Source organism: Euprymna scolopes, chromosome 30 (genome assembly GCF_053919585.1).
Source record: "Euprymna scolopes isolate OS-2025 chromosome 30, ASM5391958v1, whole genome shotgun sequence".
Taxonomy (NCBI): Eukaryota; Metazoa; Mollusca; class Cephalopoda; order Sepiida; family Sepiolidae; genus Euprymna; species Euprymna scolopes.
This window is the reverse complement of record NC_136511.1, coordinates 62,660,011-62,684,785: the sequence shown is the minus strand read 5'-3', so window position 1 is coordinate 62,684,785 and position 24,775 is coordinate 62,660,011.

Genomic DNA, 24,775 nt, shown 5'->3' with positions numbered 1-24,775 from the left:
GCTTTATTGTGCTTGTTTTGTTTCGTATGTGAGGGTGCACATTTACCCAAGTATGCATGCGTGCAAGTGCATTTTGTGTTTTTCCTATTTATGTGTATAATTATTGAGAGATGTTTAAGGCTGGGTTGAACTTTGTTATGAAGTTTTTTTCTTGTGTGAGCAAGTAGAAGTAGTTGTCAGTTTGGAAGATGGGCATTATCTCGAATCTGCCTCCACTACATGTGTGTATATATTGTGACACATGCAGTTTTCTACTTTCCGCGATTTTTATGTTAGATCTATGTAAGGCTACTGTATTACTAAGGGTTTTTTGTGGCGCCTATGTAAGATTTATTGCATGCTGCACATTTTATTACATAGATCACGTTTTTTAAGGTGCAATCTAGTTTTATTTTAATTTTGAATTTTTGTATGGGGTTCGTGAATGTGTATGTGTTTCCCTCTAATATTATGTTGCAGACTCCACATCGTTAATTGTTGCATTCTGTGACTCCTTTTGTTGTGTCTTGATTGAGTTTGGATGAGGTAAGAATGCGTTTAAGTTTTTGGGTTGGCGTTTGCTTTTTATTATTTTTGGTGTTTTAAGTAAGTTGTTTAGTTTGCTGTTTTGGTTCAGTAGGGTGAGGTTTTTCGTTATCTCCGTGAAAAGCTCTGGGTTGTTTGTGTTGTGTGTGGAGACGTATGTTAGGATTTGTTCTTTGTTTCGTTCTTTAGGGGTTCTCAAATCTTCTACTAGTATCTTTATCGCAAGTTGGATCCCTTTGTCTATAAGTTGTGGTGGGTATTTTGTTTTTCGTAGATTTATTCGTAGTTTCTTGAGTCGGATTGTCCGAAGGTTATTGTCCGTGATTATGGTGCAGATTCTACGTGCTAGGGTGTAGGGAATGGCTTTTATGCAGCTTTTAGGGTGGTGACTTTAAAAGTGAAGGTATTGTTGGGTGTCTGTAGGTTTGCGGCAAATGTCTGTGATAATGTTATTGTCTTTAATCTTTATCAGTATATCTAGGAAGGATAATTCTGTAGAGCTTTGTTCTATGGTGAATTTAATTTTTGGGTGTAGGTTCTGGAGTATGATGTGTAAGTCTGTGATGCCCCCCCATGTGGGTGTCCATAGGATGAAGCAGTCATTATGGTATCTTTTCCAGGATTCTATAAACAGTTGTTTTGTGCTGTGGCCAAATTTTTGTTCTATCTTTTCATATAAGGTTTCTTCTTGGTACGCTAATGCAAGGGTTGCGTAAGTCGGTGCCATTTTCGTTCTCATTGCTGTACCTAGTGTTTGGATGTAGTTGGCATTGTTGAATTCGAAGGAATTATTATTTAGGATTATGCCTATACTATCGATAATGAATTGCTTTGTGAATCTAGGATGTAGTGTTTGTGCGTGTCTGTTGATCATAAATGTTATTGCTTCTTTTCCTAATTCATGGGGTATGTTACTATATAAACTGCTAACGTCAAATGTAACTAATAGTGTCCCGTTTTCTACTGTATGTGGCAAGGTAGTAAGAAAGTGGATGTCGTCCTTTATGTAGCTCTTAACTTGATCTGTGAAAAGTTTGTAATAGGATGTCTATTAAGTTGCTAAGTCTGCTCGTTGGACAGGCTGGTCCTGCTACAATGGGTCTAAATGTAAGGTCACTAGGGTTTGGAGCGCTAATATATGTTGTATGTTGTACAAAATTTTGTGCTTTTTGAGATGGTGGTGTTATCTATGTTGGTACTAATGGGTTTATAGTAGTGTTCGTCATCTAGTAATTCTGTAATTATTGTTTCATAATAAGCTTTATCCATGATTACTACGGCACTACCTTTGTCTGCTTCTGTTATTATTATGTCATTATTATTACGGATCTTTTCGACTGCTTGGTTTTGCTTATATGGGAGGTTGCTTGTGGTTTTGTCTTTTTTTTTGGGGGGGGGGTCCAGAGATTTTCGAAGTAGGTGATTAGTTCTTTTGTGTTGTTCTGTTTGTTAGGGAAATATGTTGATTTTTTTTTACTAAAGAACCATCTTTGCCCCCTTTGCTAGTTTCTATTAGTCTAAATTTCCGTTCGAATTCTTTAAGGTACTTTTTTAGTTCCGCTATATTGCTTTTAGGGGTGGGACAGAATTTGAGGCCCAGCTTCAGTATTTCTGTTTCATTCTTTGTGTATGTGGATAAATTGATGATTTTGGGTCTAATTTTTTCTAACCAGAAATTGTTGTTCCGTGTGGATTTCCTAAAAAAATGGTGGGGGTAGTTAGTTTCCTTGTGTGTTTTAGGATGTTTCCTTGTAAAATACGTGTTGTGTGCATTATTGTGAGGGTTCAGTGATAAATGATTATATGTTGTTTGTGTTGGATAGTTGTGTTTCAGTTAGAATTGGTGTTTCTGTTGAGGATATATGCATTGTTGTACAGGGTTGTGTTGCCGAGGTTTGTTGTAGGATAGGTTTGTTTGTTGGGATTGGTGTTGCATGGGATATTCTAATTGTTCCCGTTGATGGGGGAGGTGCCTTGGGGGTTTCTTCTTTGTGTGGGATATGAGGGGTGAGTGTTGTAGGCAGTGTTTTGAATTATGTGATGTCTGTGGTAGTTGTTTTCCATGGCGGGGATATTTTGGTAAGGGTTGTTTAGTAACGGTATTCTTTGGTTGTTTGTATTGGCGATATAGTGTCTGTGGAGATGGATTTTCGATTGTGTTTGCTGATGTGGGTGGTAATAGTTAGGTTTGTATTGCTTAGGATTGTATACATGGGGTATTTTTGTGGAGATGTATTGTATGGTATGTAATCTGGTGTGTTGTGTTTGTTAAGGGCGTGGGTTCTTGTGTAATTTTGAGGTGTTATTAGTGTGCGTTTTGGCTGGGTTTGTTGTTGGGAATCTGTGTATGATGTGGATATATTGTGGTTGCTTCTTTGTGTGTAGTGGTATCTCTTGTATGGATGTGTTTGTGTATGGTGTATGTTTTGATTCTTACCTTTGTTATGTGATCTCTGTGTTTGTGAGAGTGTTCTGCTTCTGGTTGTCCGTGTAGATGTTTCTCGATTGTTTACTTCTTTCTTTTTCCGGTAGTTCTTTTAACCAGGTTATTTTCCGTCCAATGATTTCCCTAGATTTTTCCTCCTCCTTTTTGCATTAAGATTCCCAGAGTTCCAGGAGGGGTTAGTGTGTTTCCTTAGGGCAAGGTTCCTTGATTTTTTTTTATATTTTATTGTCGATTTCCGTGTCCTTCTCCGTAAAGTGTATTTTCTTGTCTTCCTGTATGTCGATTTCGACCTGAAGTTTTGAAATATTAAAGGCTTTTTGGATTTTCACTTGTTCCTCTGTATTTTGTGGTATAATTTTTCCCGGAATTTATATGGAATGAATTGGTCCTCCATCGTTAGAAATGTCCTGTACGTTGCTGCGGTGTCGCTGCATTTGACTGCATTGTAAAAAAGCCATTTTCTTTGTTTAAGGAGGATGTTCCAGTTTTGGAGATTCTGTTCTTCGGTTTTTAGAAATTCATTCTGTATGTACGGTATTCTAAAGTATTCCAGGTATTCTTGCTGTGTTTTAAGTTGTTTAATGACTTCCTCAATTTGGATCTCTTTCTTATCCTGTTGGTTGGATATGAGCTGGATTATCCTGTCTATTTTCTCACTTACCTGCTGCAATCCGTCCTCGAGATGTTTGTGTTCTATGGAGAGGTTGGTCTGTGAATCCATCAGGTCCTCCAGAGATTTTTTTCTTGTAGGTGGCATTCTGTCGTTGTAGTTATTTATATTTAAAGTGATGGTTGTGTAGTTCCAACGAGAGAAAAAATGTATATTTAAAAGAGTGTAGCAATCAACAATTGTGGGTTATATATATATATATATATATATATATATATATATATATATATATATATATATATATATATATATATATATATATGTATATATATATAACTATTTCATTTACTCACATAAAATTAATATAGATTTATGCGTAAACTTTAAGTATTTACTTTAAAAGTGCTCAATACGTAGGTAGAGCTAGACACATATATGCACATATATATACACATATCATTACATACATATATGTGTGATCGTTTATGTATATTCATGTTTATTTTATTTATTTATTTGTTTATTTTCTATTGTTTTTGTTAGTTTTAAAACTATTTTGTATCGCTATCTTAGAGTGCATATATGTATATACACATATGTATATTTATATACAAACTTACAAAAAAAACACTAACCTAGTTTTAAAACAGATCCTTTGTCCGATAAAATGCATCCCCATTGACTGATAGGAAGGGGCGCGGTGGATACTAGAAAGCTGATTGGCTAACTAAATCCTCAATAGAAGAGGACCATATAAAAACGACAAACAACCACAGAATTCTCGGATAAGCCTGAGGAATTTTAGAGTGGATGAAACGCCGAATAGTCAGTGTAGCTTAATCGCCATATATATTTTATAAATTACTAACTAGCTCTACCTACGTATTGAGCACTTTTGCAGTAAATACTTAAAGTTTACGTATAAATCTATACTTTCGTATATTAATTTCATGTGAGTAAATGAAGTAGTTATACTTAGCTCCTGAAACAGTCGAGCACTCTCAAAAGAATTTATTTCACCACATCAAAAATAGATATGGAAAGGGTTAATTTCGGAACATCGCTAAAAAACATCCCCACACCCAGCAAGCGTAGCTATATAATTTAATTAATCCAAAAAACAGATGAACTAATAGCTTAATCGCCATATATATTTTATACATTACTATATATATATATATATATATATATATATATATACCATTATGGATATGCCTCCTGCCTACTTGACGCAAGTAAGAACATAAGAACATAAGAACATATTACATGTACAAATGTATATAAAATATATGTGTGGGGTGTGTATATGTGTGATCATACAAATACACACAAACGCATTGATTCCACAACTGGAAAGTTGCTTCATAGTGAGTCTCTCTGTTACATCTCTGCAGTGTTCTGCATTCTATAAACCTAATTTTCGTTCATATAACCAAAATAAATTGTTTATTTTTACAACGCCTATTGATCTTTATTTTTTAAAAAATACAGGTATACAAATAATTATAAAACAAAATCTAATATTTTTACTAGTTTTACTTTCTGAAAGAAAAAAAGGATTTCATTAACATTTTGGTCAGAAAATAAAAGGTCATCAAAAAAAAAAAAACACTAGTAAGTGTTTTCATTCGTATTTTTTCTGTTGAAATCGCCTAGTGTTGATATTAGGTTGTTGGGATTCGATTGGGGTTTTACCAACTATTTACGGATTTCTGCAGCTAAATATGTGTCTTTCGTTTTTAGTTCAAAAACCAGAATCAATCGACTTCTAAGTGAGTACTTATCACGATGAAAAAAAAATTGATTATGTTGTATTAACAAATAATGCTATATAGTGATGCGGCGGATTAAAGTTTAATGAGATTTTAATACTAATAAGTAACTACTTCCCAAAGCGTGTAGACACTCGAAGATAAGTTAAATAGATATTTGGATGATGATCAATCTTACGAGATGATTAAAAACGATGGGTTGAAATTAGCAAAGTTTGATTACTCAAGAGACGGAATAGACAAACATTTTTACCGTTAGATTTGAAAAGGCCATATTACAAACTTGAAAGTAGTCCCGCGGTTACGTGTTCCACAGTTGAGGAGTTACTGGAAATAAACTCTGGTCATGGAAGGTTTGTTTGGTTTGATGTATGCAAAGGAAGAGGTGTTTGTACACAGTGGTTTTATTTCGTCGAAATACTGCTGGGAATATTTGGCAGAGAACAGAGAAGAGATTAGTGCTCGACTGAGCACTTATCCTGAATACAAGAATATTTTCAAAATAATTCAACGAATAATATAATAATATAATATTAGTTGATCATATACAGAGCTTGCGGAAAATTATATAAACCCATTGTGAATTTTCCATCAACTTTAAAATACTTTTATACGTTGTTTTCATTTTTTTTTAATTTATGGTCATTTTGTCGTGAATTAATTCGTTCAATTAATTTTTTATATGAAATAGTGCATATTAATAAGGAAAATGGAACTAGTAGGTAAATGAGATTTTCCGAAAGTGTAGATTGTTGTTTCCCTGGTGGCAGGTCCTTTTCTTAAGAAAGTTGCTGAGATAGAGTCCGTATTAAAAATAATCCCTTCAAAAGGGAAGACAGCCTATTAAAAAGGGGGGAACTATCCTCTTCTAAACAAAATTCTACAAGAAAGCTGAAAGTGTCTTTAAGAGATTGCAATTGTAAGCATTATGAAGAAAGAGCATAAAACCACCGAGCTCAAAATAACAACGCATCTTACACTGTCATCTGGATATTCCTGTTTTAACAATATCTGTTTATTGAGCGTTTTACAAAGCTGCATTTCATAGGAGAGCTGTCATCAGTAAAAAAGAACATTTTTTTTTTCGATTATTTCTCATCATTTTGTCAAACCCTATATTTCTTTTTTAAATCCCATGCGTGTACAAATGTGCATGTTCATAACTTTCGAAAGCAACATTCTAATCCACATTTGTCATCAATTGAAATGAATGGCTCTCGTCTTCAGGAAGCCTCAAGTTTTGACAAGCTTCTGGGCTTGACCATTACTCCTGATCTTAAATGGAACACGTATATCAAATCTGTTGCCAAGGCCGCTGGAAAAATGGTGGGATCTTTCTATCGATCCAGTAGATGTCTCACTGCTGATGCTATTCTCTATCTATATAAGAGCCAGGTACGTCCAAGGATGGAATACTGTTGCCACATCTGGGCAGGAGCTGCTAGAAAGGACTTGTCCTGCCTTGATAGAGTTCAAACTAGACTTCGTAGCCTCGTAGGAGATGTCCTTTTCTCTTCCTTGCAACCTCTATCTCACAGAAGAGATGTTGCGAGTTTGTCTCTGATGTATCGTTATTTTCATGGAAAGTGTTCGACTGAGCTTCAATCTATGGTCCCCCCTCGCCAATCTCTCACAAGAAACACTCGTCTAGCTGTAAACACTATCAATAATTCCCCCCACTCTTTATCTGTGCCTAAACCTAAACGTAGATTCCATGAACAAAGCTTCTTTCTTAGAACTGCACGCCTGTGGAATTGTCTTCCGTTTTTCTGCTTTCCGGATGACTACAATATGGTTGTGTTCAAGTCTAAAGTAAATAAGTTCTTGATGAGCCGTTCCATATAAGTTATTAAATTTACCAAATTTTCATTACTAATGATTACTATATTGACTAATTTCTACTGTACACTCTTTAACCCTTATCCTTGAGTGGCCTCTGGGCCTTGATAATGTGGTGATGCCTTTGTAAAAAAAAAAAAAAAAAAAAAAAAACTCCATTTAAATTATCCAAAATCTATTTAAAATACCAAAATCTATTTAAAATACCCAAAATATATTTATAATACCCAAAATCTATTTGAAATACTAAAATTTTATTTAAAATACAATAAAATCTATTTATAATACCCAAAATCTATTTAAGATACCCAAAATACATTTAAAATACCCAAAATCCATTTATAATACCCAAAATCTATTTAAAATACGCAAAATCTATTTAAGATACCCAAAATGTATTAAAATACCCAAAATTCATTCATTATACCCAAAATCTATTTATAATATCGAAAATCCATTTATAATACTAAAAATCTATTTAAAATACCCAAAATCCATTTATAATACCAAAAATCTATTTAAAATACCCAAAATCTATTTAAAATACCAAAATCCATTGAAAATACCCCAAATCCATTTAAATTACCCAAAATCTATTTAAAATACCAAAATCTATTTAAAATACCAAAATCTTTTTAAAATCCCCAAAATATATTTATAATACCAAAAATCTATCTGAAATACCCAAATTCTATTTAAAATACAATAAAATCTATTTATAATACCCAAAATCTATTTAAAATACCCAAAATACATTTAAAATACCCAAAATACATTTATAATACCCAAAATCTATTTAAAATACGCAAAATCTATTTGAAATACCCAAAATCTATTAAAATACCCAAAATTCATTCATTATACCCAAAATCTATTTATAATATCGAAAATCCATTTATAATACTAAAAATCTATTTAAAATACCCAAAATCTATTTAAAATACCCAAAATCTATTTATAATACCCAAAATATATTTAAAATACTCAAAATCTATTCAAAATACTCCAATCAATTTAAAATAAATGAAAGAAACTGTAATTGTCTTTTTCAAGTTAAACATAAACAAGTTTTATTGTTTACAGTCTTAAATAATCAAATTCTATCCAATTATCACCACTACCGATCACCACTGACAACGTGGCATTCATAACCTTTATCTTGGAATGGCTTTTAGGCCTTTATAACTGACGAATCCCATGTAAAAACATAATTTATGTATCCACACATATCGTTTTACTCCCTCTGTTAGATAATCCTTGTAAGGTGCGTTAGTTTACCCAAAAAGCGCAACGCGTAAAAATAACTTCGATCATTCACTGACTTGTATAAGGTTTCTTTTCGGAATTCTTCGTATTTTTCAAATAGAAAACCTTCGTCCCCTATTATAGTCATCATTCATTCTCCACTCAGTAATCTTTATAATGACTAAGCCTTACCGCCCTGTCTTGTGATCGTGATGGGTTGCTGTGATCGTGAAGGCCGGCGAGGGTGGTATGGGGACTTTGATGTGTTAACAAATCTAGGGGTTTCTCCAACCTCGTAAAACCTTGGTGGTACAATATATCTCCTGTGGAAAAGGAGGGCTGTCAACGAACGCGCCGAAATCTCGCGCACGAACCGGTCCCAATTGAGACGAAGCGCTCGCGCCACGGCGAAATTAATTTATGGTCTGCAAAGCTCGGGAATTCCGGAATGGATTTTAACAAAAACGCTTTTGTCCATGATGTAGGAGCGCGGGACGAACCCGCAGTACAACGTCGGAAATAATGCGAGGACGAATATGTTGTGATTTGATTATCCACAAATAAATTTAAATCCTCTCCCCGTCTTGTGCAACGGAGATTCCAGGAAGTATACAAAGGGTTGGGAGGGAAAGAAAAACACGTAATAAACACATTTATTAGCGAATTAAAAAAAAATAAATGTATTGCATTACATTTAATTTAATCAAATGCCAAAAAAACATCAATTATTCATTTTAATTAATTAATAAATACATTTTCAGGGTGTTAAAGAAAATTAGGTTTACTTTTAAACACTTTCCATTTGTGTGTATATATATATATGTATATATATATGGTATATATATATATATATATATAACACATATATATGTAACATAATAAATTAATAAATAAAATATTATTTGTTTACTTTATTTCTTTGCTCTCATTCGTTATTCCTACTCTTCTTTGCATATTCAGCTACATCTGCTTACGTATATATATATATATATATATATATATATATATATATATATATATATATATATATATATATATATATATAATTTATTTTTGGGATAATACGTTTTTGAATGAATCCAATTATTTACCGAAGTGCATTTTTACCTAAATGCGAGTTGGGAATAATTTTCCCTTTACCCAATTTGGACCCCCATATGAGGAGCGGCATAGATATAGTTTTTAAAATATAATAATCCACTGATACTTGTTTCGTCGTCTACGACTCATCGCTATATTCAGCCACTCTGATGAGTCGTAGGCGACAAAATACGTGTCAGTGGATAATTATATTTTAAAAACTATATATATATATATATATATATATATATATATATATATATATATATATATATGAAAAACTATATATATGTTGCATAGGAGACCATATAAGAGAGAGAGAGAGAGAGAGAGAGAGAGAGAGAGAGAGAGACGGATGGTGACATTCATATTGGGGAGACGGCGCTGATGCGGGGATGATATTTATACATTTACAGTCTGTGGTTTCTCATAACATATATCGTAGGAAGAGAGTGATCAGTTCTTTAACACCGCAGGGGACAGTCATTACTTAGATGGAGAGGGGGGAAAATTTCTTACATGGAGAGGGGGACACGTTACTTAGATGAGTTATACACAAAGTTCATTATAAAGATGAGTGGGAACAATGTTCATATAAATGATTTCACATTACCTCCAATTTGGTAGAAAGACGACACGAAGACGGTAGTTACAAAAAATATGAGATGTTCTTTTATTCCATTTGACCGGTCAAAATGATGATTACATCCAGGAATTCAATGTTGTTTCTACATGTTTAAAACTACGTGTATAAAAGTAAGTCATCTATATACACGCATGTTTCAGAGTCTACTCCTTATCAGTATAGCTAGTATAATTGAACACTTGGAATTGAAATCAGTAACATAAAAGTATGATGTGTTATGTTTTATATTCCAGAATTTAATTCCTAATGTTCATTTATACCGTTGCTCTCTTTTGTATATTGACATAGTTTATATGATTGGGATTGCTTTATAAATATGTATACGAATATTCATATGGACTTTAATTTTACGCAATTATACAATCTGCAATCTGATAGCATTTCAAGATTATAGTTAATATATATATATTTATAAATATACATATATTAACTATAATCTTGAAATGCTCTTATATATATATATATATATACATATCTGATAGCATTTCAAGATTATAGTTAATATATATATATATATTTATATATATACATATATATATATTAACTATAATCTTGAAATGCTCTTTATATATATATATATATTCATATATACGCACGCATATATATATATATATGTGTATGTATATATATATATATATATATATGTATATATATATATATATATATTTCAAGATATTATAGTAGTATTAAGGATCTTCGAGTAATATAACATTGCTTTATTTTATTCGCTTTCCTCCATTTTGTCTTTTTTTTTCCTTCACACATAATGAAACGCAACGTAATGCACATATTTTCGATCCCGGCCCTTTTTAATGTAGATATTATCGATCACCACCCATTTTTTTAAAAGAAATTCCTCGATACAGCTTGGAGAAAGCGAGGGCGAAAACGGTCAGCTTACTCCCTACTTTTTTTTCCTTCCCCTCTTCACTGCCTTTACTTTGATTTAAAACGTTTTTAATCATGATTGCGATATTTAAAATCTGTAACTCCAAAGAATCATTAAATATACATATTTCATAAAACGGAAATTGCATCCTGCCATCTTTTCTTTGGTGACAATTTATACTTCAACGCTGAACGTGAAGACTCCCTTGTAAAAAGAAGACGCTTACTGAAACCTGCACGATTGTGGCTAAAATATCCAAGAGTCGAGATCGATGTGTGATATTCTACGTGCAGCATTTTCTAAAACGCCCCAAATAATATAATCTAAAAATTGTAGATATGGGCTAAGAGTTTACTATAAATATGATTCCCCAAATTTGCTAAAGTTGAACTTGCAAAATATTTTATTGTTCTAACAGCTTTGGGATAGAGCACATCCAAGTCCATACATAATCGCCATCTTGGTAGATTTCTATAAGCAATGGCAATAGCTCGTTGCCCGGGTATGAAGAAGTTTTATAGTAAAGGTATTGAGCAACAAAGCCCTACAGAAATGTTTTAAAAAATTAACCAACTCACTTAAAAATGTAAATAGTAGCGAGTACACTTGCGATCGCAAAAAACAAAAACAAAAAAACAAAAAAACGTAGTGAGCAGGCAGGCAGGCAGGCTCGAACCTGTAACGCTAAGAAGAAAAGGAAGTGAAACAAAAAGCGAACGGTTTAGTTGCCGAACACACTGTGATATATGACGTCGCCGTCATTCAATTTAAGCTTATATATTGCAAGGCATATGATGACTTTGTAAAAATGTCGACGAAAAAAAGTGCCCCTTCCTTGTAAAACACGGCCCAATTGACGGTGAAAGGGTTAATATTTTTGTTAATTATTTATATATTTTGTCGGCCGAGAAACTGAGCTTTCAATTTTGTATATGTTGTTCGCGTGTGCTAAAGTTTTCGCGAGACATACAAACATACATACAACCATACACACTAACAGAAGTTTGAGATTTATATTATTGAAGAAGATACATTGACCATTTTATCCGATTTGAAAAAATTTACGATTATTTATCTTCATTAGGAGGCCATATTTTTCAGTTCAAGGGGCATAGACAACAAAGACCTTTTTCTACTGAAAAGATCTTTGCAAAACAGGATTTTATTCTTGAACCAAGTAATAATCTTATTACATCTTTCTGATCTTCTTTCATGCATAGCTATTGATAACAAGTCTTTTGATGTATTTTTATATAAGATTTTATGTCTAAGCTATATTTTATTGAATTTTAGTAAACTTGTTTTTTTTTTACTCAGTTTTCCCGAGGATGTGTTATTTTTTTTTATTTTTAGATGTTAGAATTTTGATTCGATGTTATTGATTCTTACAGATCCAGACGTTCTCATTTAAATTTTGCTCCTAATAATGTTATTATTTATTTTTAAGTTAGAAACAAATTGAACCAAACTTTTGATTGATGAATTCATTAAAGAACTACCCAATATTTTGCATTTGGCTGCTTCATTACAAATTGTTTGAAAATATAAGGATAATAGTGTTACGTATTATTATTGTACAAGTATTTGCTAGGCGTCGAAATAATTTACATAGTATTTGCTAGGCGTCGAAATAATTAACATAATATTTGCTAGGCGTCGAAATAATTAACATAGTATTTGCTAGGCGTCGAAATAATTAACATAATATTTGCTAGCCGTCGAAATAATTAACATAGTATTTGCTAGGCGTCGAAATAATTAACATAGTATTTGCTAGGCGTCGAAATAATTAACATAGTATTTGCTATGCTCGAAATTATTAACATAGTATTTGCTAGGCTCGAAATAATTGACATAGTATTTGCTAGGCGTCGAAATAATTAACATAGTATTTGCTAGGCTCGAAATAATTAACATAGTATTTGCTAGGCTCGAAATAATTTACATAGTATTTGCTAGGCGTCGAAATAATTAACATAGTATTTACTAGGCTCGAAATAATTAACATAGTATTTGCTAGCCGTCGAAATAATTAACATAGTATTTGCTAGGCTCGAAATAATTAACATAGTATTTGCTAGGCGTCGAAATAATTAACATAGTATTTGCTCATCAGAATTGAACCAGCCCCAGCTATGTGTGTTAAGTGATTCACGTGGCGCAACTTCGTGTCGCACTCACTTCAGATATAACCTTTCGCTGCGGCAAACATGTGCATGACATGCAGGTTTGGGAAGGCATCTTCTAGCAGGTTGATGGTACACTATAAAGTGGAGTACCGGCTTGTCGCCTACTCGTCAGGCAAGTTTATTCAGGGGTGCATCTCTACCCAGTGAATTAAACGCGCCTCCTGATACAAACCAGCAAATTTCTACGATTCATAATTCATAAGTATGTATACGATTCATAATTCATAGGTATGTATACAAAAATTAGAATTAATAAATTTACTAATTATTAAATAGAACATTTTGGTAGAAGATTCATAAATCAATTAAAATGATCAATTGTTTTTTTTTATTTTTTTTTATTTGCTTAGTTTAGTTTCGTATATATAAGTACGTATAATAGTATACAATTTGTTGATATTATTTTTATAAGTATGTACACAAATTTAAAATTAATAAATTTGCTAATTATTTAATAGAACATTTTGGTAGAAGATTCATAAGTTAATTAAAATTGTTGGTACGAATAGTTGGGTTTGATGACTTTGTATTATAAAAATTCAATATGGCGTAATGGAAAAATAAAAAAAAGTATTTACAGTCTCTCTTCCAATTTTCGGATTTTAATCATGCTAAATCACACTTTAATTCCTTTTGACAGATTGATTGTTGCTATTTCTTCTGATGAGTTAAGGGCATAATAGACTCACTGATTGATATACTAATCAAATGATTGATTTTGCGCTATGAAATAGATATTATCAAGAATTGTATATATCATCTGAATCAAAGGAATAAAGTATACGATGGTCAACATCATAAATTTTGGAATATAACTTTTTGTCATTTATTCTCTCTCTCCCCTCTCTCTCTCTCTCTCTCTCTCTCTCTCTCTCTCTCTATATATATATATATATATATATATATATATAAGGGAAAGTATCTGTGTGTGTGTGTCTTTCTGTATACATTGCCCTACACAGTAACTCTGTCAATTTTCATTCTACACTCGAAATTTGATATACAGAGTATTAACTTTTGGGGATATCTTTCTAATCCGTTTTCGTAAGAAATTTGGCTGTAATTGGGTCAAAGTTCAACGATTTGACTTTTGAGAACTCTACCAACTCCTCCAACAATTGTCGGTGTAAACACTTGAAATTTTAGATATAGGTTCCTTGGACATGGATCATACTAAATAACTTTATTTGAGTCCAAAACATAAAATGTTAAGTGGTCATAATAGGGGTTAACGTTTTTAAAAAATTGACCGCTTCGGTCTCTACCAAATTGCTCAGAAAATTTCTGATCTAAACATTTGAAATTTTACATAAAGGGTATTCAGAGATAAGGCAAGCTTTTTAATCGGTTTCGGTCGAAAATTTGAGTTACTAATATATAAATATATGTATGTATGTTTGCATGCCTGCATAAAACTTTCGACAAAGGCGACGGATTTTTACATGATCAGTATTGTTTTGAAGTTCGACCTTGCATACGACAAATACAAGAAATTAGCTAAAAACATCGATATCTTCTTCTTCAACGGACACATTTCTAAAGGGGGGTCACTTTTTTCGCTGATATTTTCGAAAGTTATCCACTCCTTTCTATTGATTTAGCCTCAATTAAAACGTACGTCATTCCCGGTTTGGCGCTGGTCATAACAACAAAGACGTCACGTTTTATTCCCTTTCTTTTCCTCCTTTGTGGTACGGGTTCGAGCCTGCCTTCTTACTACAACCTTTTTTGTTTTTTGCTCAACATGCACCTCCTTGAAACACCCAGGAAACGCCAGGCAAACATGCTAGTATATATATATATATATATATATATATATATATATATATATATATGTAAAGATATATATATATATAAGATAAATATATATAAAGATATATATATATATATAAATATATAAAGATATATATATATACATATATAAAGATATATATATATATATGTATATATATATGTGTGTATATATATATGTATATGTATATATGTGTATATATATATGTGTGTATATATATATATGTATATGTATATATATGTATATATATGTGTGTATATATATATGTATATGTATATATATGTATATATATATGTATATATATGTATATATATACATATATATATATATATGTATATATATATATATGTATATGTATATATATGTATATATATATATATATATGTATATGTATATATATATATATATATATACATATATATATATGTATATATATACATATATATATACATATATATATACATATATATATACATATATATACATATACATATATATATACACACATATATATATACATATATATACATATACATATATATATACACACATATATATATACATATATATATCTTTATATATGTATATATATATCTTTATATATTTATATATATATATATCTTTATATATATTTATCTTATATATATATATCTTTACATATATATATATATATATATATATATATATATATATATATATATATATATATATACATATATAATCTGCACTTATACCATAACTGGAAAGGCTTGTTTACTTTCGTAAGACTGCGCAAGTTTTAAGGAGGGATTTAGACATTTAATGTATTATTAGTAAAATCTATAACGAAAATATGTTTTTTTTTTAGGATTAAAAGTTTGTAGTGCGGTTTAGTGTGGCTGGCGGACATAGGAAACTCTTCTAAAGAGAACATTAAAACGCTCCTTGTCGATTTTGTTGAAGAGGAACTGCATTAACGAAACCATATCGGTCAAACAAGGAACCAATCGATTCATATTCGAGTAGAATCATCAACGAAATACAAATTGCAGCTATTATTATGACATCTTCTTATGACGATTCGCAAGAATACTAAACTCATTGAGATATTTTTACTTGCAAATCTCGGTTCATCAATACCGACAGACACGCGAGGATGTGATTAAATAAGATAAAATTGTAGCTAAGAGATTATTTTGGTCCTTTAGCTTGTTGTTTTTGTTTTACGGCATATCAACCCTTTTCAGGTTATTTAATGCCGAATCTAGAAATTTGGAGAAAAATTTTTCAATACAATTTTTGTTTCGAGTCGGTTTCTATTTAACCCATAGCTGAGACCCATAAAGGTACTACCACTCCGGGTCAGAGCGGACCTGGGAGCAATTTTAATTAAGAGGTGGCTCCACACTCCTCAAAGCCCACGAACTGGGGCCTAGCCATTTGATATAGTTTAAGGTCATATTGATGGCCAACTAAAAGATGAGTAACCTTTTGAGGGGATTTGTAACGTCGAAAGAACAAACAAAATTAATTGGAAAGAAACAAAAATCCGAGTCGGCATTTTTTAAAGTGCAAATAAAAAGCATTTTCTCCTTGTTCTTCCAAAACAATCAGTTCTATTATGCTTCCAAAGTGTTTTCAAACACTCACTTGCTTTCTTAAATCTCTGTTCCTTTCGTGTTAACACATTCATCTTGCTCGGCAAGCAATTTGTTCTCTTCTCGACAACGTGCGGTCCTTTTTCCTTTTTCTTGTCTTATGACGCAGCTCGAGCACACTTGCTAATTTACGTACGTGCTTTAACGGCTAGTGCTGTTAATATTTTCCCAGACGTGACCGTACGCGCTCTGTTAAAGATTAAGGATAAATAATGGAACGTACTAGGTTTCCTTACTGAGGGAAACGTCATATTGTTGTATATTGGTTTATATTGGAGGGGATGATATATGAAAACGTGTCATGTATTATCTAGTGGATGTAAGATATTGTTCTTTTAATAGACAGATAATAAACGTATAAATCGTATGCATGTTGTTTAGCCAGGAGGACATGATATTGACGTGTAAACTGAGTCATGTTGTATCAGACTTATCACACGGGATATTTTTACAGTTCATATGTAAGAAGAATAATATATGCTTCATACCTTTTTTCTTGAAGAGTTCTTCTGTATCTTCCCGCTGCTCCGTGACGAACCATGAAGCGATAAGCACCATCCAATTGAGACATCTTTTCTTATTTGTGAAACCATTAAAACAACTCTTTATATTTTTGTAATATAAATTTATTACAGTTGTCTCAAATGGTTTTCACAGGATCTGCAGTTTGTCTACATTTTCTATTCTTACAGCTCTCTCCCTAGCTGTCTGTCCACCCCTGTCTAGATGTCTGTCCGCTCTGGTAGTCAATCCTCAACTCTCTAAATCTCTCCAAAACTAACTACATCACGTGTTCTCTTACGTCACCTAATTACGTGTCCCAGACCAACCTAATGTCCACAGCTAGTTATTTGTTTATTCGAAACTCCAAAATAATGTTTACATATATTTTCTATTTTCACATTACTTTTGCGATTCACACGTCAATCATTTTTTCGCAGTTTAATTGTTTATTCTTCTAATCATAATAACTGATCCAGCTACCATCCGTCGCTCAAATCAATTACTAAGAATACAATAACAATAATAATAATAATAATGTTTTGACCATTGACCCTGCTTGCCATAGTTAACAGATACTACGCTATGATCACAGCCTAAAGGGTAATAACATTACACGATGACATGAATTTGTTTCAATGCATAAACAAATAACTGTAGAAATGAAGCAGCTCCGCGGAAATTTGTTCCTTAGACGTAGAGAGTCCTGCGAAAAATATCTGTTCGAAGAAGTTTCGCTTGACGTTAGTCACACGGAGGTAGATAGATACGTTGTTTTTTTTTGTATTGAAGCAAAGCGAGTTCTTGCTGTGAATGTTTTTCAAGATGAATTAGAGATTAGCGCTCAGTAGGTCAGCTTTCATGAAAATAACGAAAGAGTAGAGTGAGGTTAGAATCGTCGTTTCTATTGAATGTGAAAAAAATATCCTTTCCTATTAAATTTCAAATATCGAATAATGAAAGCCAATTTTGCCTAGCAAAACAAAAAGAAGAATAAAAAGTATTATAAACTAGCGTTACCTGTGGAAATTCTACAGGGGATTCATTCATGTGTAATATATTGATGATGGATGTTCAGTGTAAATGGAGACGCTCAGATATTATTCTAGCTTTTTGTTAAAACTAGCATGAACGCCCAGCATAGCCAGGTCGTAAAGTACGTTTAAATACATTTTAATTCTTGCAGATTTCGTATATATTATTATAGAAATAAAGTTCTATCGATTTTTATATATTACTAGAATACCCGTGACCCTTTCGGTCAGTATGTTATATAAGCTATGGAATTTATGTATGAAGGTGACACTTGTGACGTAAAGAAAATAGGGTTTTTTTTTTGACATAACAGAAACATTTCTATGAAAGTATATTAAAATGAAAAAAGAATATAGATAGATTTCTATGAGTCGTCCTGTTTATAATAATTGATTATTTTTGAAAAAAAAATGTACAGTTACTGAATTATACGTGGTTGGCCATACTTATAGGTAAATGTGCACTGAACAGATACCACTATACTTATTATAGTTAAATTCAAATTTTGATATATCTGCTTTTCTTACATAGTTCATTTCTGTATTACGTTTAAGTTATTTTAAACCCCACTCTTCCATGTTAAATAATAATTTCGAAATAATAACGTTAATATGTCAGCGTCCCAATTGTTATTTTGTTTTTTTTTATTTATTTTAAACCACACTCTTTCCATGTTAAATATTAATTTCGAAATAATAAAGTTAATATGTCAGCATCCCAATTGTTCTTTTGTTTTTTATTTATTTTAACCCCCACTCTTCCCATGTTAAATAATAATTTCGAAATAATAACGTTAATATGTAAGCATCGTAATTGTTCTTTTGTTTTTTTTTTCGCGTTTAAATTATCCAAATAAACAATTGTTAATACTGTCTGCTTTTTCTTACATCGTTCATTTCTCTTTTACGTTTAAGTTATTTTAAACCCCACTCTTCCCATGTTAAATAATTATTTCAGTGCGCAGATTATGCGCGCATGCGCAACCGGATGTCGTAAACCGTAAAGTGGGTTACATATATCATTACAAGGTGTTTTGAGTTTTATAATTATATAGATAAAGTGCCGATTTCAAAAACTAAAAAGTATATACCAATACGAATTGTGTGCATTTAACCGAAACCAAACATTATTTAAAAAAATTATATATATATATATATATATATATATATATATATATATATATATATATATATATATATATATATATATACGTCCGGTGTTATTCAAAAGTGTTATAAAATTATGTACCCATAAAAATCTTATATATATATATATATATATATATATATATATATATATATATATATATATGTTTATATATATGTTTTGAGAAAAATAGAAACTAGCAACACCGAATGAAATTATTAAAATAATCAACGTTTCGTCCTTATTCCAGAGGACATCTTCAGCATAAAAAATGCAAGAAAAGAAAAAGTCATAGATCATACGAAAAAGAGAATAGTTTTTTAATCCTACCCATGTCGGGAAAGACACATGTGTGCGTATGAACGCACATATACGCACACGTAAATACGTAAACCTCCACTGGTATTTTTATTTTTATTTTTTATACATATATATATATATATATATACTAGACCACACGTGACCCGTTGGGTCAGTACGTTATATTAGCTATGGAATTCATGTATGAGCGTGACACTTGTGGCATAAAGAAAATAGTTTTTTTTTACATAACAGAAGCATTTCTATGAAAGTATATTAAAATGAAAAAAGAATATAGATAGATTTCTATGAGTCGTTCTGTTTATTATAATTGTTATTTTTTTTTAAATTACAGTTACTGAATTATAAGTGGTTGGTCATACTTATAGGTAAATATGCACTGAACAGGTATCATAATCCTTATTATAGTTAAATTCAAATTTTGATATATCATCTTTTAAATGAAATTGTTAGTTGAAAGTACAGAATAATAAAAAAAACACTCTCCACATGTTAATAATGGCTTTTTAAATAGAAAATGAAAATAAAATGTAACTTTTTCATTTAATTTAAGCAAACATTCAGTACCCATTGTGTAAAGGAAAACACTATTTAATGTAATAGAAATGTGTGCATTTACCGATTCAGCTTTCCGTTTGGAAATGTAAGCAGACGACTTTAAAAAACATGGGAAGAAGAAAAAGAAATTTTTTTGTAATAACGCCCTCTAGTAAAAAGGTCTGCATTAGTTAAGGGGGATAACTCTATCCAGTTTTACATCGCTGCCTTTTTCTCTCTCTCACACATACACGTAACTATTTCTCGCGTACGTAACGAAAACAGAGGGAGTAGGAGTGTTGAAATCTATTAGAGGGAAAGTGAGGGGTGTTTTCTTTCCATAAATTGTATAGGGTAATATTTCATATTATCAATAGATTCATAGATAAATAGATTTTATAATATATATTATAATTATCTATGAATCTATGTATTATTTGTATATATAAATAACTATTTGATCAAATTAAATTAAATTGTTTGTATTAAAAGCGATATAAAAATTCCGGAATTGGAATAACGGATTGCAGACGTTGCTATTAACGCATGCGCAACCGGATGTTGAAAACCGGAAATCTGATTGCAAACATACAAGATCCATAGACTTTTAGTATTATATATATATATATATATATATATATATATATATATATATATATATATATATATATATTTGTGTGTGTTCCTTCAGCTATAATCGAAACCGAAACAAACATTTCCTGAATTCTTAATAAAATTATTTATAATTTTTTTTTTAGATTATTGGATTATCATCAGCTATAATCGAAACCGAAACCAAGATTTCTTTAATTCTTAATAAAATTATTTATAAAATTTTTTTAGATTATTAGATTATCATCAGCTATAATCGAAACCGAAACCAACACTTCTGAGGAATTCTTGGTAAAATTATTAGTTACAAGAAGTGGAAATTAATAAACATTAAACGACAGTCACTGAGATGTAAGCGTGACATAGAAAGTATATAAAACACACACACACACACATGTATACTATCCTATTAAAATATAGAATCTCCTCACTTTTTTTTTTTACCACGTTTCAGCCAGTGTAACATCGGACCTTTTTCAAGTAAAATTTTGTGAACTAACTAATCTTTATGTCCTACTCAGGAACGAACCTATACATAAATTAGAACTGAGACCTACAATGTATTTATTTAATAAAAAAAAAAGAAAATTCTGAAGAAAAGAAGAGGATTAAAAAAAACAGTCTACCATGCAATAAAATAATTAACAATCTGAAACTGATGACAATATTTTAAAATGCTTAACGTAAGAATATTCATCTTGTAGCGCTACTTCTGGCGTCTATAGATTTAAATTGTTACCGTTTCGCCAGGAACTGCACCGGTTTGTTGTATTAATGTTAACTTACCAGAATGTCCTCCTCGGCTGCTTTCTTTTTAGTTCTCGTGTTTGCTTCAACTTCTCTCATTATTTGCAGACCATTGAACGAAGAAGTGAAAGCGTTAGGGATACAGATGAAACGTACATTGTCTTTTTAATTTAAAAAACATGGACTCGAAAAAACCGGTAAAATTTAGCGTAGCCATTATTATGTTTGAGCGTTTGGTTTAATAAAAAAAAAATTACACACACACACACACACACACACACACACATATATATTTATATATACATATATTTATATATACATACATACATATATATATATATATATATATATATATATATATATATATATATATATGTTTGTTTGTGTAAAATTTGCTTTGTTTTATTATTTCAATTTTCGTAATATTTTGTTTATTTAATAAAAAAAATAATGTGCATTCCACATGTGTTGTCAACGTTTCCGATGGTTCGTTGAATCATATATATATATATATATATATATATATATATATATATATATATATATATATATATATATACATATATATATATATATAGAGAGAGAGAGAGAGAGAGACAAAGAGGGAGAGAAAGAGAGAGAGGGCACTATATGAGTGGGGATCAATGTTTGTATAAAGCATTGTTTTATATTACCGAAGGTGCCTGTCTCAGTGGCTTTTTGGATAGAGCTACTGACTATCAACTCGATGGTTGTGTGTTCGGTCCTCTGTTTGGGATTGGTGCTGGTCTAGTCACATTGATGAGATGTGATACAGTGAAACAGTCTTTAAAGGTGAAATATACATTGAATAAAAAATGAGAAATAAAAGTTTGATAAAATTGTAACATATCATCAGACCAATTAGGAAAGAAGATGAAATACCGAGAAAAAACTTTTAGACCATGGCATTTCGAAAGTAAATGCTTCTCATCAAAAGAAAAAATCATAGCATTATGGAATATATAAGCAAAAGATGGGTTAAGAGGCCTTGATATCAATTTTATCTTATTCTTTTCTTTTTTTATCTGATGATATTAAGTTGTACGTAACTTTTTTTCCTCATTTTTATTTAATATATTTAATTGTACAACTTAACTTTCTTCAGGCAATACTCATCTCATATATATATATATATATATATATATATATATATATATATATATTCATTTACTCACATACAATTAATATACAAAAGTATAAATTTATGCGTAAACTTTAAGTATTTACTTCAATAATACTCAATACGTAGGTAGAGATGGTTAGTAATTTATAAAATATATATGGCGATTAAGCAACACTGAATATTCCGCGTTTCATCCACTCTAGGATTCTTCAGGCTTATGCGCGAATTTTGTGGTTGTCTGTCGTTGTTATATACGCACCTTCTATTGAGATTTAAGTAAGCCAATCAGCATTCTAGTATTCATCGCGCGCTTTCTATCAGCCAATGGACATGCACTTATAGGACAAAGGCCAATTTTACCTCTGGTTGACCTGATTCTTTGTGTGTGTTTTATTTAGCCTGGATATCTAGTGTCTTGACCTGTTTTAAATCTAGGTTAGGTGTTTTTTTAATTTTTTTATGTTAGTTTTATATATATATACACTTACATACATATGTATGATCGTTTTTGTATATGCATGATTATTTATTTTGTCTATGTTTATTTTCTATTGTTTTGTTAGTTTTAAAGTTAGTTTGTATCTCTATCCTAGAGTAAATTTTATCCCATGAACACAGTTGTTCGCGAGTTTAATGTACTTTTGTGGTCATAATATCGATATTATGAGCACAAAAGTACACTCAACAATAAAAAAAACACCGTATGAAAAAAACAACGCTAGCAAATAAATTCTGGGAACTCAAGGAAAGCGGCCGTTCACAGGTAGTGGAATTGTAAACAGTAAGACAAGCAAACATCTGTAGAGAACTAGACGACCCATGTAGATTATACCTTCATGAAAAATGTGCTATCCTGGACGCCGCCGACATCTATTAAACTGTAGGAGAGAAATAGCGAATGTGTTTGAGATGTAAAAATGCCATTTTCGTAGTTCATTTGAAGTGTTTCCAAGGGGTGGAGGCGTGTAAGTGTCTATTATATATATATATATATATATATATATATATATAAAAGTGAACGTGTCTGTCTGTCTGTCTGTCTGTCTGCCTGTCTGTGTACATTTCCCTACGCAATAACTCTGTCAATTTTTAGTCTATAGACTCGAAATTTGAAATACCGGTACTGAGATTTGGGAAAATCGATGTGACGGGTGTCAGCCAGAAATTTGGCTGTTAATGGGGTCAAATTTCAACGATTTGACCTTTAAGAACCCTACCAAACTCCTCCGACAATTTTGGATCTAGACACTTGAAATTTTAGATATAGGTTCCTTGAACCTGGATCTAACTTAATAAAGTGTTTTGAGCCCGAAACTATAAATTTTAAGGGGTCATAATAGGGGTCAAATTTTAAAAAAAATTTACTTTTTTTTTTTTTAGGGGTCAAAGTTTTAAAAAATTAACCATTTTTTTTTTTTGTTTTTTTTGCACAGCATACACCTCCAAACACCCGAGCAACGCCGGGCACCCCTGCTAGTATATATATATATATATATATATATATATATATATATATATATATATATATATATATATCCGTTAACGAGTAAAATTTCAAATCTTGCAGGTATTTACGAACGTTCGAGACAACCTAATATATCTGAGGAAATGGCAGAAACACTAGAGGAAAAACTCTAATCTTTAGGTGAATTGCGAGGCAAATGGATAATCACAATCAATGCTGCCAAGACTGAGCTTGTTTCCTTCAATAATTATAAGAAACCTTCTCTACCACCAATAGCAATGGCTAAAGATACCTTACCTGAAAGTACTTCGTTCAAACTCCTTGGCCTAACGTTCACAGGGAACATGAGCTGGAATACAGAGCATTCTCTCTACCCTGCTATACTCTACTAACGTATGAAAGTATCCTCTACTTCTATAAGGCTAACATTCACCGATGTATGGATTATTATTGTCACGTTTGGACTGGTGCGTCTGCTACTAGTATCTCACTCCTGAACAGCGTTCAAAAGAGAGTCGCCAACCCGATAGGTCTTGAACTATCTTCTAAGCTTCAGCCTCTTTCCCATCGACGAAATGTTGCATCCCTCTGGCAGTT